This window comes from Felis catus, chromosome A2 (genome assembly GCF_018350175.1).
Source record: "Felis catus isolate Fca126 chromosome A2, F.catus_Fca126_mat1.0, whole genome shotgun sequence".
Lineage (NCBI taxonomy): Eukaryota > Metazoa > Chordata > Mammalia > Carnivora > Felidae > Felis > Felis catus.
Window position 1 is genome coordinate 69,821,782 of NC_058369.1, and position 14,535 is coordinate 69,836,316.

Below are 14,535 nucleotides of genomic sequence, written 5' to 3' on the forward strand. Positions count from 1 at the left end.
AATACCTAGATTGATTGTGCATGATTATAATGTAATCAAATGACAGAAACATTGACCTCTGAGTGGAACTAACCCAGTCTTCAGACTAAATGGCAGAGAGCTGGAAAGCAGGCAAGAGTAGAAATATCAGGTCCCTCCAGAAAAGTTCTGGAAGGCCACGGAGACTCTTCAGTGCCAGAGTTGGTTAAATGCTCATAAAAAGAGGCCTTGTGGAGGTACTTTTCTGGAGGTAGCCTTGGTTTTTCTTTTAAACTAAGGCAGCAGCAGACAGCTGGACATTGTCCCCTGGGCTGGGCCTGGAGAGTAAGCTCTGACGCCATTGAGTTTTGTTTTGTTTGGGTAGCAAGGCTTCACACAATTGTAATGTTTCACCAGCTAAACACCATGGTAGTGAGCCAGCGGCTCTGTGGGTGTGGAGGGGGAGGAGGAAGGGAGGCACTTTAGCTGGCTCTCTTGGGGTAAAGTACACAGTGGGCCTGGCTTCCCACTCTGAGCGGAGAAATAGTCTAGAATAGGCTACGTATGCCCCTCCTGGCTTTCTAGAGACTTTGGAGTTTTTATCCCTTCCCCCTTGGTGATACGTTCCAGTTCCTGAGCCTTCTGTTGCCTTTGGGTGTGTGGGGAGGGGAAGGTAGGGGAACAGGGGAACAGCTGTTGTGGCCAATGGTGGGAGGGCCTGCCCTTCAGGCCCCCCATATCTTCCCTCAAACCCACAGCAGTGCCAGAAAGCTTTCCCCTTACAGCCATACCTTTAAGTACCACACTGTCTCTAGAGGTATCATATACATTTAAAATATATATATATATTTTTTACTTTATTTCCCTTAATTCTTAGGATGTATGCTGAATGTACTATTCCAGATAATACTTAAGTATACAAAGAGTTTACAAACTTTGTCCTTTCCTCTGATCCCAGCACCCTGCCCACAACATGGGGCTCTGCTGAGGACAGAAGTTTGGGCTGCCTGTGGACAGCCCTAGGTTTCTGGGTCCCAGAGCATCACCTTCGCCCTCTCCACACAGAAACGGGGTAAGAAAGACAAGAAAGAGTTTCAAGAACTCCACTGTTTTGTGGAGCCCCCACGTCTTCCGGTAGCATGGCGTATCTTTCACACGTCTTTCCCCACCTCCAGGTACCAGGCAGGGAGCTTACGTTCAGAGAAAACGAGTTCACCACTCAGGAGTCCTTCACTCTTTTCTGCTCTGAGCCACAGGCATTCTGGACGCAGTGGCTCCTAAGCCTGGCCACCAGGAGGGAGCAGGGAGTAAATTAGCCCACCGGGGAGACTGAGGCAGGAATAGATGGGCCAACGTCTGGGGCTGGGTGGAGAAGAAACACCCACAGACGGGCTTGGAATGGAGAGGGGAGAAGACAGAGCAGGGATCCCTGGGTCGGAAGGGGGCAGAAAGGGGAGCAAGCCGACGCTTTGTGGGGGCTCAGTGCCGCAGGGCAGAAGAGGGGCCTGGAGTGGCTGCCATCAGATGCAGGAGGAGCGCGAATGGTCCTCAGTATGTGCTGAAAATCACCTAAGAAAATAAACTGAAACTCCCGCCCCGAAAGCTGTGTTCTTTCCATTGTTTTTCCTTCTGTGGCCAGAATTAGGTAACGAATGAGGTGGGCATTGAATCCTGTGTGCATTACATTTCGATACTTGGTCCATCATGGATTTTATGACATTAATTCAGGTTATTAAAAATATTGCAAGCGGGCGCCTGGGTGGCTCAGCCGGTTAAGCATCCGACTTTGGCTGAGGTCATGATCTCACGGTTTGTGGGATCAAGCCCCGTGTCGGGCTCTGTCCTGACAGCTCAGACCCTGGAGCCTGCTTTGGATTCTGTGTCTTCCTCTCTCTGCCCCTCCCCTGCTCAAACTCTGTCTCTCTCTCTCTCTCTTTCTCTCAAAAGTAGATAAACATTAAAAAAATTTTTTTAAATATTGCAATAAATATTATTTGTCCTGATTATAGTCTCTTGGTGCCCCCTTAAATTTCACACCTGAGACGTGGGTCCTGTTTTCTTCTTCCCTTCCATCATTGGTGAAGCATCTGAAATACCTGAGGAGAGAAAAGGAAGAGGCCAATCATTTGTGAGAAACTAGCCCTTTCTCCCCTGGCCCGGGCATCTTCCAGAGCTGGAAACATTTAGGCTGTTGCCAGAAGTGAGCATTTGTATATTTTGGGAGCTTCTTGTGTATTCTATATATGAGTCTTTGAGCAGACATGTGGTTTTCAAATATTTACTCTCAGTCTGTAGCTTTTCAACCCCTTTATAGGGTTTTTTGCTGAATAAAAGTTTTTAATTGTGAAGTCTGATTTCTCCATTTTTTTTTCTTTCATGGCTCATGCTTTTTATGTCACATCTAAGAACCTTGTACCAAAATCCAAATCTTGAAGGTTTTCTCTTATGATATCTCCCAAAAGTTTCATAGCTTTGCATCTGAGACTTAAATCTGGGATCCGTTTGGAGTTAATATTTGTATAGTGTGTGAGGGTTAGTTAGAAGGTCATCCTTTCGCCTCTGATGTCCAACTGCTCTAGCACCATTTGGAGAAAAGACTACCTGATTTCAAGAGTTATTATATAGCTCTAATCATCAGAAGCTCTTGTTTATATTTGTTGTGTTTTTAACAAATATCAGTCACTGCAACCTGGGTGTGGTAGGAACGAATGGGGAAGATTCCTCTATGTTGAGCTACAATCTAAGGTGACCCAGTGACATTAATCATTTATCAGGAGGTGGGGGTGCTGGTGATGGTAAGCTCCCCCCCCCCACATACCAACCCATGTCACTGCACATTAGGAAAATGCCCCGCAAAAGGTGTACATCAAAGAATGAAAGCTCAGTCCTGTATTTTGAATGCTTGGAAGGTACTCCTGATTGCCACGTTTATATCAAAGAGTTTTCCAGGTAGGACTTTTTTTTTCTTTACAGGTAGAATTTTCCTCATGGAAAAAGCAATAGCCGTTTAAACAGAAGGCATTTTGAAATGTGCCTTGCTTGGCAAGGCTCCTTGCAGATAGGGAGTGGAAATGATTAACAGGGCAGTTATCAATTGTGGGCTTTCGGGAGCAGAAGGAACATTATCTTCTGATGTAGTGTCGGCCTGGGACATGTACCCTAGATATTGGCGATTGCCAGATTACCATGGAACAGGAGTGACCATTTCTGCACAGCTCCTGGGTGCCTGCTGGCAGCAGAGTGGGTGACGTTTGTTTGTTTTTAATTTGCAAGCTGTTTTCCTCTCTCCAGAACATGCTGTTAAGTGTTTTCTTGCTTATTCTGTAAGGAGTTTTGAAGCCACGTGTAGACTCACGAAAAGTTGGCACCAGAAAGGCTGCCAAATAGAAATGTTCAGTGGCTTTTGAGCATTTTTAACCAAACCAAAGTACGAAATGCATTTTGAAATCATGACATATACATATAGCTGTATGTAAAGTTGCATGACATAATTACTGTGTTCACAGGACCTGGTTGAGTAGAGGGGTAGCCTTGAACCTCATGCATCTACAGGAGATGCATCAACCTCACCTTATTCACCTTCTCTTCTTTTCCCTTTTGCCCCCCTACCCTACACTTTCTTCCTAAGCATCTTTGTTTTCCTTTCATTTCCTTTGTCTCCTACCTATGACTCGCAAAGAAACAGCGTATTTAAACCCAGCTGGTGGCAGATTCCTCAGACACAAAACCACCGAGGGGAGCAAAGCATCTTCATATGGTTATTTTCCAGAACCTCAAACAAGGATTTGTTTCATGAAGGATTACTGTCCAAGGTCTGCATTTTCAGCCCCCTTATAGACTGTCAGTCCCTCTGTCTACATATGCAGTAGGCCACTCCTTCACGCATTTCTGGAAGTCACCTCTGTCTGAGACCCTCACTTGGAGGTATGGTGGGAGTGGCCTGTTCCAGGCAATCATAGTGTATTAGTTCCCTAATAACTAATAGCAAATACAACCAACCATAGCAGATTACAACCAACTGGGTGGCTTAAAACAATAGGAATTTATTCTCTCCCAGGTTTGGAGACCAGAAGTCCAAAACCAAGGGGTTGGCAGAGGCTGGCTCCTACAGAGCCTGTAGGCGAGAATCCTCCCTTGCGTCGTCTTAGCTTCTGGTGTTGCCAGAAACCCTTGGTGTTCCTTGCCTTGTGGACGAGCCACTCCCATCTTCGCCTCCATCATCACACGTCATTCTCCTCTGTGTACATGTTGAAACTTCCCTCTTCCCGAAAGGACACGAGTCGTTGGATTAGGGGCCCACCCTAATCTAGTGTGACCTCACTTTAACTTACTTACATCTTCAAAGTACCAGTCTCCAAATAAGGTCACATTCACAGGTACCAGACAGAGATTAGGACTCGAACATGTCTTACTGAACAACTCAACTCCCAACAGTCATTTACACACTCTTCCTTGGGGACTTTGATTTTGGTGGTCTCAACCACTGCAGTATCAACAGGGCCACAGACAGATGAAGTGTGGGCCCTCTAAAGTGAAGGGCTTCCTTTGGATGTTCTTCACGACTCACTCCACTGAGCCCACGCCATAGTCCCCACACCATAGTCCCGGAAGGACTGTAGCAGATGCCTGTGCCAGTGGTCTAGAGCTCTCTGTAGAATACTGCCTTTGATGAGCACATTATGAGAATGACAACCATTAGTTCGTACAGGGGCAGGAAAACCTATCTGCGTTGTAACAGAAGTGATACCGTGAGGCATCATACGTATCCAGAGCTTGCTTCTAAGCCAAGTGGAGACCTATGGTGGGTCTACCGATGATTATTGGAAACCGAGGAAAGAGAATTCTCTTTTCCCTGAAAATAAATTGCTACTCATTAGCCAAAATTGTGTTTTAGAAATATGTGTACTAGGGACAGCTATGTGTCTCAGTCGGTTAAACATCCTACTCTTGCTTTTGGCTCAGGTCGTGATCTCGTGGTTGGTGGATTCAAGCCCTGCATCGGGCTCCGTGCTGATGACACAGAGCCTGCTTGGGATTCTCTCCCTCCCTCCCTCCCTCTCTCAAAAATAAATAAATAAATTCTAAAAAGTAAATATATATATATATATATGTTCACTAATATAATGCAATCAACCATTAACATTTAAATATACTGAGGAGTCTTTGGTGAAATGAAATCCCCTGTGTCTGTATGTTATTATGTACATGGGTCAGTGGCAGCATGCTAGGGATGACTGTCCAGGTTCAGTGAGTACCCAGGTTTTCTGAATACAAGAAATGAGGAGAGATGATAACACACAGGTTGGCTAGATGAGGATCCTAAAACATAGCCCACGATAAACAGAACAGAATTAGGGACTTTATCCGTGACAAGGTCAGGCCAAAGCCAGCTGCCGAGACACAGGGTAGAGGAAAGCTGGCTAACAAATAAACGCACCTATGAAAAACAGTTGGGGTAGTTTTTACCATAATGAAATAAAAGCCCAGACGGTGATGTTGTCACAAGTTACCACAAATGTCATGGCTTCGAACAACACACACATATCATCGCACTGTTTCCATGCCTGTGTTCCTGGGGACTCCCAAGGCTGTGATCGGGCCAGGTTCTCATCTGGAGCTCACTGTTCTCCAGGCTCATCCGGGTTGTTGGCAGAATCCAGCTCCTGGAGGCGGCAGGACTGAGGCCCGTGCTCCTAGAGGCTGCCCCTTTCCGGGGCCTGTTCACGGAAGAACTGTTTGCTTCGAGTATCTCCTGCCAGGAAGGGCGCAGACATTTGTTAAAAGCTTTCACCTGATTGAGTCAGGCCCACCCAGGCTAGCTCCATTTCGCTTTGGGACTTTAATGACTTCTGCAAAATGCCTTCCCTGCTGCCATTTGCCTGATCGCCGGAGTATTATCCATCTCTCATTTGGGTTGAATTGCAGTAAGGGATAAGAAGGAAATGGGAAGCTGGACAAGCTTCTGTCGGTTAGAAGTGCTCAGTTCCGGAGCTGCACGGGGGAGGGGTGTTTGCAAACCGGACCAGGCCCAGAGGTGGGGAAGGCACTGGGAAAAAGTCACAGCAGCAGATAAAGGTGGAGCGGGATGTTTTTCTGAGGGAAAACAAAGGGAGGATATAATAGTTGTCTTCAGGTTGCTGGAGGGCAGTTATGGGGAGGAGGAATTTGGCATGCTGGTGTTCTGGCCTCTGATGGGAGTGAGGAGGTGTCCTGGGGCACTCATTCCATCCCGGTGCTCGCCTGCATTCCTTCGTGGCCCCCTCAGTTCAGTGACTTGTCTGAATTCCAGAGGAGTACGGCCGGTCCATAATCTTTAGCAAACAGAAAAACAGCAGAAACGTGGCAGTGGCACGTTTTCATTGGAATGAAGGGCATGCTCAGATCCAAGGAAGGTACTTCCTTGCCTTCTCTGGGTCTCTAGAACCTGAGATGATCCTTGTAGCAACAGAAAATCAGGACACCAGCAGCCTTCGAAAGTGGACAGCAGTCAGCCTGCCTTGAATAAAAACATTCGCACAGGTAGTTCATATTTAATCATGTAAGGGACGCGTACCAGGTTGAAAAAAAAATACTAACAGCCACATTATGAGTTGGATCTTGCCGGAGGCATGGGAGTTGACACATAGTCGCCCTCTTTGCACTGCATTCCTACAAATCCTCTCAATATTACAAAAGCCCAAGCCATTCCTGTATTCTTGAGGTCTCCAGCGTGCATTTGTTTTTCCACGGGTTTCTGTTTGGTGGCATGGAAAACGCATGGGCTCCCGGGTCAGGTAGGCTCTGTGCTCTTTGACCCCCAGACATGGCTGCATCTTACTGGGCCCATTTCATTCTCTATAAAATGAGGATGATTCTCTTCTCCAATGGAACAAAAGAGTCCAGTACTTGGTTGGTGCTTCAAAACTAGTATTTCTCCTACTTTCTGAAAATACATTTGAAATAACTGGACAAGAATCCCTGAACATTTAGAAATTTAGTTTTAGCCATACCATAAAGTGAGTGGTGTGAAAGTCTGCTAAATAAGATTTGCTAAGTATCAGGACAGAGGAGAGAATTGGCATTTGAGGTTTCTGTCTCCTGGCAACACTAGGTTCTTTATACATCATACCTCTTTTTCTTTTAATTTTTTAAAATTTTCTTTATTTTGAGAGAGAGCACAAGTGGGGGAGGGGCAGAGAGAGAGAGAGAGAGAGAGAGAGAGAGAGGGAGAGAGAGCTGAGAGAGAGAATATCAAGTAGGCTGTCAGCACAGAGCCCTGTGTGCGGCTTGAACTCATAACCGACTGAACGCCTACATTGTATCTCTTAATTTTCACAAACCCACTTTTTACTGTGAAGATAAGGAAATGGGGGTTCATCCCGGCCCCACGAGACACAGTGGGGATGCAGAATTCAAGCTCATGTGTATTTAGCCCCATGTTTCATGGGACCCTGAGTTGGACAATACTCATGATTTGAACATCACTCTGCCCCAGGAACACATGACCTTCTTCCACTAACGACTTCCTTTATGCCTTGGACCTCGTTTAAAACCATTATTAATAGTATTTTAAAAGCTGCTGTTGGGGTGCCTGTGTGGCTCAGTTAAGCATCCGACTTCGGCTCAGGTCATGATCTCGTGGTCCGTGAGTTCAAGCCCCGTGTCAGGCTGTGTGCTGACAGCTCAGAGCCTGGAGCCTGCTTTGGATTCTGTGTCCTTCTCTCTCTGCCCGTCCCCACTTGTGCACTCGCTGTCTCTCAAAAATAAATAAATGTAAGAAAAAGAAAAAAAAAGCTGCTGTTTGTCAAACACTTACATACACTAGGCCCTGTGCTAAGTAATTTTCATGAATTGTGTAATTTCTATATTGGTTCACAATTTCCCTGCTTAGTATCGCCAGTGTCCAGTGGAGGAAAGTGCATCTCAGAGGGTGATTTGCTCAGGTTCATGCAGCTGGTCAGTACAGAATCAGGGGCTTCTGAGCCGGGGACGCTCTTAATGCCTTAAAACCATAACAGCTTGTAAGATTTATAAAAAAAAAAAAAAAAAAAAGAAAGAAAGAAAGAAAGAAAGAAAAAAAAAAAAAAGCCTGTGGTAATCCAAAGAAGTGAGATGATTTTGCTCCCTTGGAGGAAAAGAGAGCATGAAAAGACGTATCACTAGAGTCTGGGAAAAAATGAAGCTGTGGCTTTTCTGTCGGCCACGTCTTTTCTTTCCTGGCAGTCTCTTGGAGTGAAACCATCTATTCCAGAGTTTTCTGCTTTAATAGGAGCTGCAGGGTGACTCTTTACTGTCCTGCTTTTATCGCTCTCCCCTTCCTTTTGTCTGCCCGCCCTGCTGCTCAGGGTACCGGGGTGAGACCCCCAGCCTGGGCAACCTTGACTCCCCTGCCCAGGCGGGGCGGGGGGGGGGGGGGCAAGGATGGAGGGTGGCCACCCAGCTGTGGACAAACAGCAGCTGGCAGGCCGAGCCAGAGGGACGTGTGAGAGGTGGGGCTTTGACGGCCCATGAGAGAACAGCATTTTTATTTTCCCTTTGTGTTTTCCCTTCTAAGCCATGAATCGGTCTCTCCCTCTCCCTCTCTCCCCCACCCCGTGCCCCTCTCCCGCGCTCTGTCCACCTCCTGTTGCAGGCTTGCACGCTTGCATTTTTTTGGTACACAATCCTATCCTAATATTTCTCTTTCCTGCAGGCAGGAAATGAGAGACCCATTTTTTTAGAGCCATTCAGGAAGTCGTCCAGAGTTATAATGGCCCATTATCTAATGGTCAGAGTTTACTTAGGCTTTCACTGCTCCCACTGCCCACTTGAAACAAGGGAAAATATTTCCCCCACCGCCACGAGGGTGCTATTCACATCTGACCACAAATGCTCAGAGGCTGCGCATTTCCATCGAGAACTCGAAGTCGGCAAAACCGTGTCGTGGTGCCCAGCACAGCAGTTCACGTGAGCACTATTTTATATTCATTTCGAGACGCTTCTCAATTACGTGTGTTTAAGTCTGTGTTCTGAGCATGATTCACAATCCCTTTAATCCCAACGTTTCTTAGCGTTAACGCCAGCAGTGGCACTTATTAAAAATGCATAATCTGGGGCGCCTGGGTGGCTCAGTCGGTTAAGCTTCTCAGTCGGATCTCGCGGTTCGTGAGTTCAAGTCCCGCTTCAGGCTCTGTGCTGACAGCTCAGAGCCTGGAACCTGCTTCGGATTCTGTATCTCTCTCTCTCTCTCTCTCTCTCTCTCTCTCTCTCTGCCCCTCCCCCACTCACACTCTGTCTCTCTCTGTCTGAAAAATAAATAGACATTTAAAAAATGTTTTTAAATGCATATTCTTAGACTCTGCCTGGTGCCTACTGAGTGAAATTGTTGCAGGGTGGGGATCTCAGGGATGTTCACTCTAGGAGTCTGAGTCTATGTGACCACAATAGGAAGGGCCATCGCTTTAACAAAAGGCAGTTTGCACCGGAAGCATGGAAAGCATTTAAAAGGTATGGCAAAACGTGTTTTATGAACACCAAGGATTTATGATTTTTATTAGGAGTGTTCAGAACAAGATCAAACTTTGAAGGAGGAATCAGAGAGTGGCATTTTTCTCATACGATTTTTGTGATGTTGTGACGAGTTAGAAGGTTCCCCATGAGGTTTATCAGAGCGTGAACACCAGTGTCCCCAGGTTAGCCCCAGCCCTGCCCTGCTCTCGTCAGGATGCAGAAAGGGCTGACTGACTCACAACTTACAGGAACTTGTGCAGGTGAGCGGGAGACATCCTAACACCCGATGTCTCTCCTCCTCCTCAGCTCCTCCCTCCCGTGTGGCGGGCCATGGAAGAAAGGAACTGGTTGTGGTAGCTTCTCTTCTTAATCGTGTAATCAGAGGGGGGAAGGGAATGTGTGTTGGCAGCTGATTGAGGTGGCCCACAGGGAGGGAGATAAATGTAAATCGTGATCTTCTTCCTCAAACCTTGATGTAAGGGAGGAGAGTAAAAAGCTCATTCTTCCCCACATCTGTGGCACCTGTGCTACCTGCTCATTCCTCTCTCATCTGCATAAACAGCCCATGAAGCCTGAAGTACCGAGTCAGGAACACGATGGTCACCTCCAAGAAGAAAGCCTGTTTTCAGACTCTGTACTCTGGGTCCCCATGTGCCTCTACTCTGAAGATGGGATCAATTCAGGGGAGGCCCTCTGGACGCCAGGGACCCCAGGAAGACCCCAAAATCTAATCTGTGAAGCTGCAAAACATTTCCTAGGAAATGTTCTAGGACTTCTTCATGAGTCAGAACACAGGTGCATCTAACACCTTTGCTGGAAATGTCACCCCACAGCCTGCAATTTCCCATGTGCAGCTCTCCCTGAGGAACCCTGGTCACACTTCTGGCTGTTCAGATTACACAGGGGTAATTTCAGAGTAATTTTCACGTCAACTGCCAGGCATCTGCACTTGCAAATTAAATGCCTGGCCCATGATTTTGCTAAGGTAATAGTTCATTAGGATACAAATTACAGGGTGCACCTGGGGCATGTGGCCTCCACAGTCATCTGACTTTCCCTGTGATTACCCAGGGGGGTGGTCATCCTTGCCTGTCCTGATGAAAGCCTCCTTCATTCTGCTAATGGGGACCTAGCTCCATTATGAACCCCATTTCTTTAATGCTGACATTGTTTTCTTTTTGGAACAAAAGGCCTTTGCCACTTGAACTAGAATGTTGCCTGTCTTACCCCTGGCCCTTTGCATATGAAAACATCAAGCTCTGGAATTCACCAGCTTGCCTTGCTGTCCTGCATTCCTTTAGTCTTCCCTTTGTCTTCCACTCCCTCCCTTTTTTTTCTGTCTCTGTTTTTTTATTTATTTGGCTGTATTTAAATTTTTTTAAAGTTTTTTTTTAATGTTTATTTATTTTTGAGAGAAAGAGAAAAGAGGAGGGGCAGAGAGAGAGGGAGACAGAGGATCCAAAGTGGGCTCCATGCTCCACACTGGCAGCAGAGAGCCCTATGTGGGGCTTGAACCCGAAAACCGTGACATTTTGACCTGAGCTGAAGTCAGATACTTAATCCACTGAGCCACCCAGGGGCTCCTGCTCCTTTTTTATTTATTTATTTTTATTTTTTTTTAACATTCATTCATTTTTGAGAGAGAGAGAGAGAGAGAGAGAGAGAGAGAGAGAGACAGACAGAACCCGAGCAGGGGAGGGGCAGAGAGAGAGAGAGGGAGACACAGAATCCAAAGCAGGCTTCAGGCTCTGAGCTATCAGCACAGAGCCTGATGCGGGGCTGGAACCCACAAACCGTGAGATCATGACCTGAGCTGAAGTCGGACGCTTAACTAATCCACCCAGGTTCCCCAATTTATTTATTTATTTTGAGAGATAGAAAGAGAGAGCGGGTGGGGTAGGTGCAGAGAGAAAGAGAGAGAGAGAAAGAGAGAGAATGTCAAGCAGGCTCGATGCTGTCAGTGCAGAGCCCGATTTGGCTGTATTTTCATGACACGATACAAAAACACATCCTCTTGGGGAAAAGTTCAGTGGTTACAGGAAGTTGGACGTTAGTAAGAAGCAAGAACCATGCTTTCAGATGCCCTCAGATCCTGCTCACACTATCAAGCGTGTGGGAGGTGTCCTTCCAGAAGTTTTTCTCTGTATTTTACATGCAAATGCATGTTCACATAAAAATAAGTTTTCTTCCTACTTTTGTACAGATGGGTTCACATACTTTACTTGTTGTGCCATTGTTTTCTTTTTAACTTAATTTCACTTTACTTGAGAGCTTCCCAAATTGCAGTAGGTATGAAACAGCCGCCTTTGGGGGCGCCTGGGTGGTTCAGTCAGGCATCCAACTCTTGGTTTTGGCTCAGGTCGTGATCTCATGGTCTGTGGGTTCAAGCCCCACATCGGGCTCCGTGCTGGCAGTGCAGAGCCTGCTTGAGATTCTCTCTCTCCTTCCCTGCCTCTCCCCGACTCGCACATGCACTCTCTCTCCCTCTCTCTCTCTCAAACAAAACAAACAGACAGCCTCACTTGTGTGATTACTGATGGATACTTAGATTGCTTTGGATTTGTTTGCCGATAGACTGAGCACTGCCATCAGCATGTTTAAATAAGCCGCTCTGGTGCACGTCGGAAGTGGTTTTCCAGGAGAGATCTGGAAGGGGAGGTGCCACCAATGGACTTTTTAATACTTTTTATTTTTTATTTCGCTTAACACTCAGAAGTCAAAACACACACCCAGAGCCCCTGACCGTCAAGCTTATTTTTCCTTTCATCATCCACCCTTCCGTGTCTGAAATAGTTTAAAACCAGTCATGTCTCAGCTGAGGAATCGTGTCATGCAGCACTCCAGCCTTCACCCTGAGCATCTTCAAACACACAAGACTTAACCACCACTCTTTTGTGTCATGTACCAATCAGTGCATTGGCGTTTCTCAAAACGCCTTTTTACTGGTAGATGGCTGGAACCGTGATCCCCAAATTGGGCCCACGCCTCACCTTTCGTCGTGCTCTCTAGCCCCTCGAGGGGACAGCCCCTTTCCGTGGTGTGTGGGCGACTGTGGGAACCGGCGTTCGCTGCATCAGTGCTGGGAAATGCCCCACCTGCCAGATTTGCTTCCCATGCTTCCCTCCAACTTGCTGGGCTGTTTTCTCTACTTCCTGTCACCACAAGCTGCCCAAAGCATTGATGAGATGCAAATTCAGCTTTCCAGCCTGACTTCTTGCTAGGTAATGCTCTGTACTTCATAATGCATCAAGGGTGACATGTGTATTTTTAGTTTGATCGTAATGTCTGTTTTTTAAGAAAAGACTTCAGATGGTCTGTAAGGTGCACACCCTTGTTTGCTGATAGAAAAGCTGCCAGTACAAAGGTGTGAGGTGGCAGGCTAAGGACACACAGGCAAGAAGCTTTGTCCCCAGGCCTCTCCTCTGTCTGCCGTCCCAGAGGGAGTGCTTTCTTTAATACCACTTTTCCAGCTTCCCATGGAATTGGGATTCATGAAATGGCCGTGAAATTGAGGATTCAGAGGCAATGACCAAATAGTAGAGAAAACATAACATAGAAGCCTTGAAAAGAGTAGAAAACATATGATTTACAAAAACACCAAGTTTACAGCTTGAAAGATTCACTAGACTTTTGAAAAGTGCGCACGTTAAGCCCTAATTAAAAGTCAAAGCTTAACTTAGATGTATGGCTGGAGATACCAAGGAATGACAAGCCATGTGTGTTGAAGGAGTAATCTGTTACTATTTGGACTTCTAAAATACTGTATATATCTTCTCTTTCTACATCTTTCTTTTAAAGACAACCATCTCATGGGGCACCTGAGTGGCTCAGTCGGTTAAGTGTCCAACTTCGGCTCAAGTCATGATCTCGCGGTCCGTGAGTTCGAGCCCCGCATCAGGCTCTGTGCTGACAGCTCCGAGCCTGGAGCCTACTTGGGATTCTGTGTCTCCCACTCTCTCTTTCTGCCCCTCCCCCACTCGCACTCTGTCTCTCTGTCTCTCTCTCTCAAAAACAAATAGACATTAAAAAGAATTTAAAGACAACCGTCTTGACTTCAAGGTGCGAGGCCACTGAAAGGTAAAATTTTATCTGCAGGCAGCAATACCCCTTAGTTGTAGAAGAAAATCTCGTTTTAACTCTGAAAACCCAAACAGCATTCTGGTTTTGAAGGACCTAACCTATAGCTGTGCATTTTATAAAAGACAAACTATCCTTTCATATGTGAGGTTTTTGGGTGTGTGGATTTTGATTTTTCCAGATATGGGATATTCTTCTAGATGTCAGGCGCCGTGCCTGACACCTCTCCTTTGATCATGATCTCATCTGAGCTTCTCAGCAGCACAGCTAGAGAGGCACCACCCTGGGCTAGGAGAGCACCGTCCCTGTTGCCCAAGATCACCAGGTTGCCAAATAATAAAGCCAGTATTTTCAGCCCAATTTCTAATGTAAAGATTAGTATCATTTTCACAGTATCATGCTTTATTGTTTTAATTTTTTTAAATGTTTATATTTATTTTTGAGACAGAGACAGAGCATGAGCGGGGGAGGGGCAGAGAGCGAGAGAGAGAGAGAGAGAGAGAGAGAGAGAGAGAGGAGGACACAGAATCCAAAGCAGGCTCCAGGCTCTGAGCTGTCAGCACAGAGCCCAACGCAGGGCTCGAACTCACGGACCGTGAGATCATGACCTGAGCCGAAGTCGGACGCCTAACCGACTGAGCCACCCAGGCGCCCCTATGGGATTGTGCTTTAAATGTAAAGGAGGATGCCCTCAACTTTGCAAAATGGGCCCTTCGAATGAAAAGGATCAGCAATATCTAGAAAAGAGCTATGGTAATAGAATATCATCAATGAGTCTTTTACCAATAATTGTGGGGTAAAAAGTGATGGAAGCTGTTGTCTTGAAAGATTCTGCTGATAGCGGTTCCTGATGCAGAGAGGTACGTGGGTTGAAAAACTAGCAGCAGTTCGGGGAAAACGAGATGACGTACCGGCTGGAGGGAACACATGGTCGGCTGTCATCCCCTCCGACCTGCTCTCGTGTGCATGCCTCTGATCGTCACCTGCCAGAGAGCAGGGCTGAGGAGAGGGGGATATTTCAAGAAATGCCAA

The 14,535-nt window shown here is 46.5% G+C and overlaps 1 protein-coding gene across 2 annotated transcripts in view; it reads left to right on the forward strand.

The window, feature by feature from the left end:
* EGFR (epidermal growth factor receptor) overlaps nucleotides 1–14,535 on the forward strand; it is a 210,939-nt gene that overhangs the window by 65,025 nt on the left and 131,379 nt on the right. Inside the window, exon 1 of one of the 2 annotated variants that reach the window (XM_045052148.1) lies at nucleotides 8,393–8,883. The exons of the other annotated variant lie outside the window; for it this stretch is intronic. The gene's annotated coding sequence lies outside the window, so the exon portion shown is untranslated. Of the gene's footprint in view, nucleotides 1–8,392; nucleotides 8,884–14,535 lie in introns of those variants that run through there. 2 annotated transcript variants of the gene reach the window in all.